Consider the following 5,162-nt stretch of genomic DNA (forward strand, 5'->3'; position numbering starts at 1 on the left):
TTTCTTTTATCTATTTCAAGATTTAAGCACATACCCATCAAAATAGGAAGATCATAGGACCTCCTTTTAGGTCAAAGTTAAAATTTTGGGGTATGATTGTGCCCCAGGCTAAGATTGTGCCCCACTATTAGGGTCAAGGTCAACCTGCCTTTAAAAGGGTAAAAGATTTCTAGGTTTTCTTTGTCTTGATATTTCTAGTCCATAACAAATTGCATAATTCCTTTCAACTATACATTGACATTAGAAATTAGCATTTTCTAGATTCAAGTTTAGTATTTCTCTTTTATCTATTTTAGGATTTAGGCACATACCCCTCAAAATAGGAAGATCATATGACCTTCTTTCTCCTTGTTCTCCACTACATAATCCATTTATACATTGATCACTTTCTTGTGCTTAATAAATTTGGATCATTCCTTGTGAAAATTAGGGTTGAGGATAAACTCCATTTTCTTCCTATTAATATTAGAACTCAATTCTCATTCTATTAATAATATGGTTGCATTATATGTCTATAAAATTAAAGTCAAATGCCACTTTCCATTAAGAAAATAGGGCATTTCCCTCCTTAATAATACTTTGAAGACACAAATCTATATATGTCGACTTACATTGAAATGCATGGGTTCACCTAAATAATTTAATCATGTTTTTTTGGATCTTAGGAGGAAATTATAGAATCCATTATAAAATATTTTCTTTTGACTTCCCATTTTAAGAGGATAAGGGACATATTCTTTTACAAGAATCCAATCATACAATATCATTTTACAAGATTCTTAAGTTCCTAAAATATTAGGAAAGAATGCAAGTTTCTAACTTTGCAACACTTCCAACATTGAATAAAATATTTCTTAAAAGTTGTGTTTGCCTCCCAAAATAAATCCTAACTCATAAGATCATAACAACTGAATAAAATAGCTCTATTTTGTGACCATGAAGTCAATTTAGTATTTATAGGGGAGGTATACTAAAAAGTCTCAAATTTATTAGGAAACATTCAAATAATATAAGAGGGTTAGGGTTAGATACTACTATAGATTACTAGGTCTTTGTTCTCATTGATGTAGAGAAGTTTCTTTGAGAACATGTAATTGTTAGCAATATCAAACAATAAACAAGCTTTGAAACACAACTATATAGATTTAGTGAAGTAGAAACATTAGTAAATGATGCAAGAAATATTGAGGATTAGGAACCAAGTGTAAGAAACACATACTTCTATTAAGAATTCAAGTGTTCTGACAACACATTAAGAAAGAACTCAAAATATGAATAGGCCACTATGAGTCCCAAAGTTCCCAGTGTGGAAACCTAGGCCTCTGATACCAAATGTAATGCCTTACAAGGGAACCCAAAAGGATAAGTCTAAATGTTACTAAGTTTGGTGAATAATATTTTTTGAACATTACAAATTCTTTTTAATAAGCTCTCTTGGATCATAGGTGTAGAGTCCTAACTGATTCCCTGAACTAATATTACGTAATTTCCTTTCTAAAAAGTTAATCAATATTTTAATTTTTCATCTAGTTATGATTTGATACCTTATATATTCTAATATACATTTCTAAATCGGGAACTAATATATTAAAATCCATATAATTCAATTCATCTACTTAACTTGCAAGAAGGATATATGAAATAGAATGAAATCACCAACCATACATTTAAATGAATTCATCTTCTATTCACTAATTACTTATATATCTCATTCTCTAACATAATGAAGAGTACATGGTGTCTCATACATTTATCTATATACAAAGAGTATACCATGCCCCGACATGACTTTTTTTATTCTTGAATTAATACAATATGTTAAAATAACCCCTCATTTCTCCTAGAGATACCCTTTACTCTTTTATATAGCTTTTAATTTCATGATACATATAGAAATGAGTTGTACTTTCTTGAGGAGTTTACATTACAATATAACATAGATTTTTTTCAATGAAATGCCACAAATAGCCTTCAATAATCTATGTTCAATAGCTACTCGTAAAGGATCCATATAAAGAAATCCATTGAAACTAGAACAACACCTCAAGAATATTTTACCACCTAACCATGTGGAGCCATAAATGGTCCTCTCCCCCATGCTAGGAGATAATAACATGGTTCATATACACTCTAACGTATTCTAAGGCTTATACCCCAAAATCAAAGTGCAAGGGTATAATAAAGTTACATAAAGCATAATTCACAAAATGAAATCACAAGGAAAATGGACAACCAAAGGAAAAAGCATGTGTGAGAGGTTTTAATTCATCTAGGTGAGTTTCATCATACCTTCCTATATGTTAGGATCCACACCCTAGGCTTAAGTTCATCCTACTACACAAAACCTCTTTTCCCTAAGTACTCCAACTAGGATAGGCACAACCAATTGATTTTGGGATCAATACCATGAGCTTAAGGACCTATGTGCATGCAAAACCTCCCTACTCAAAGTACCCCAATAGAACTTCCACAATTATATTTTTAAATATTTATACCTATGCACAAACCCATAGTTAAATACTATTTGGTTACTACTTGTTTATTCACACACTAAGGAGTTAGCTTGCACATAGCTCTGGTCTCCTATCATAGGATCCCTTGGATGACACTGATGGGTCCTTGCACCTATGGTGAGCCACTCACTTAGGGTATCTACCCTACTCACAAATCCAAAACCAAGATCATAGAAGAGTTTTAGGGGAAAAACATACCTAGGATCCATACTCCTAGTCCCAAACCCCAACTCCTACATCAAGTATAATACATGTAAAAAAATCATAGAACCAAAAAGATATAAAAAAATTCCTTTTATAAGGAACCAAAAAATCCAAGAGCCTCTAGGGTAAGTGCACCAAGTTGTGGTGCTAAAAGGGGGTTATAAGTGGCACATTTTTTAAACTTTGACAAGAATCTAAAGATACTTACGCTCAAAATTTTAAGATATGACAAAAGAAAAGTAGTATTCTTTTAAATCTAGTTAGGACAAAATCTTGAAAGAGCTTGAGAGATCAATTTCAAAAGTAAAAAATTTGAGTTTACATCATTCAAAATTTAATCCCGTTGTTATAGCATGGGACTCTAAAATCATTCAACAATGGAAGCAGTTGTTCATTCCTAATGGTTGGAAAATTAAATAGCCAAACCACTCTTTGGTTCCTCAGTCTACAATTCAATGGACATATCATTCGGGAGGTTTCTAGAAACTAAATTTTGATGGGGCTTCTTGAGGAAATCCAAGTCCTTCTAGATTGGGTGCATGCATTCAAAATTCATAAGGTGTAGTAGTGACTATTACTACTTCTCCTCTACCATCTGGAACTAATAACATGGTGGAATTGCAAGCCCTCTTAGCTGGTCTTATTCTTGAAAAGCAAGGGAAATATCAAAGATTATAGATTGAAGGAGATTCGACAGTTATAATTAATGCTTGCATACATAGAAATATATATTCATGGAAATTAAAATAGATTTTGAACCAGGTATGGAAGCAATTAGACAAGTTTCAAGATATATGTATCTCACATATCTTTCTGGAAGGCAATTGCATGGAAGATCATCTCTCCAATATGGTGTGTGACAGGGTACATTTCTCATCTCTCAATTCATGATCAATGATTGAAAAGTATGAGGACTTAAAAAAGATAATTGCTATGGATAAACAATAATAAAAGCCATGTCTAGTTCCCATTGACTATATATATATCAGTGCCTAGTGAATATTCATATGCAACATCGATCAATGATTTCTATCATTGGCATTTTCATGCCCACACACATGGAAAATCTTTCATGATTATTTCCAAGCCGACTAGGAAACTCACAAAAAATTACCCATAACCAAAATGTATTTGTAACTCCAAATCATAAAGCTCACAGAAGGTATAAATCAAAAAGCTTATTGCTAGTTACAACCCAACAATCCTCATTTTTAAAGAATTTCAATTGGGGTTTCAAAAAGAAGAGTGAGGATGAGGATGCAAAAACCCTTGTAAAGGATTCATCATCTTTAGTGTTAAGTTACAAATTGAATCCTTTTAGGCTTGGTTAATCAAGGTAGCAAGAAGCCAGAATAGTGTTTGTAGTAGGTGCAATAGGTCAGTTTGGTGCCGGGATCTCACAAATGTTGCTAGGGTAAGGTTTTACTATGCAAGCTGGTGTTACAGACCTCTTATTTGTTCAAGAATTGGTGCAATTTGCCATTTAATATAAGATAATTGGTGTAAAGGATGTCAGACATGTGAATATAGTGGAGTTTGATATCAAGGATGATAAATCAACTACTAAAGCTATAGGAAATGCTAGCAAAGCAGTGGTATCCATAGGACCTTCGGAGGATGATCCCAGTTCTCAAATTAACACAAATGATGCTTTGTACATTATTGAAGCAGTCAAGTTAGAAAATGTGATGCATGTGGTGGTTGTTTGTGAATCTCAAGGCATATCTCCAAGTGTTCTCAATGGAATCTCTACATTTTTCACTAATATTTTTTGGAATTTCGAAATTTCATTGCCAGAGCTCATAGAAAAAATTGTGGCAATGAACTTGAGTTATACAATTCTGATAGTCAGTTCTATAGATGAATTTGCTTCAAATAATGATAACAACCTTCTTCTAAAGATAGAAGGAAAGATAGACATAAAAGACAAAGTAATCAGTGCAAATTCAACATTGAATTCTGTGGTTAAAAGGTTTCAAAGACTCAAGTGGCATGCATTGTTACTGAAGTTCTTTCAAATACTTCCACCTCAGAGTATAAGACTTCAAATTCATTTTTAGGATATTTTCTCAAGGGAGACAGTATATTCTCCACTTTGTAAAAACTTCTACTTCTATTTTGGAGTCAAAATTGTAAATTCAAAAACTAAGATCGATGTAAATATAAGGGACGATGCTAGGTTTTCTTACTAGTTCTTTCTTAGTTGACCTTTTTTGAGCCAAATTTATTAATATAATATAGTGGCTTGCCACTTTTGCCTATATATATATATATATATATATATATATATATATATATATATATATATCATAGTGCAAAGTGTGGCCCCCCTAAAATTTTAACAATTTTTTTGTGTAATTTTATAATGTGTATGTTTTTAATAAATTTCGTATTTGGACAAATCCCAAAAATGTGAAATATCTATGTGCTCCCTCTAGAATTGAT

General features: G+C 32.2%; 1 pseudogene; it reads left to right on the top strand.

Moving 5' to 3' along the window:
- Nucleotides 1-3,481: 3,481 nt before the first annotated feature.
- On the top strand, nt 3,482-4,818 carry LOC149547581 (protein PLASTID TRANSCRIPTIONALLY ACTIVE 16, chloroplastic-like; annotated as a pseudogene).
- The last annotated feature ends 344 nt before the right edge of the window (nt 4,819-5,162 follow it).

Source organism: Cupressus sempervirens, chromosome 7 (genome assembly GCF_028749045.1).
Source record: "Cupressus sempervirens isolate cs-2001-9-10 chromosome 7, ASM2874904v1, whole genome shotgun sequence".
Taxonomy (NCBI): Eukaryota; Viridiplantae; Streptophyta; class Pinopsida; order Cupressales; family Cupressaceae; genus Cupressus; species Cupressus sempervirens.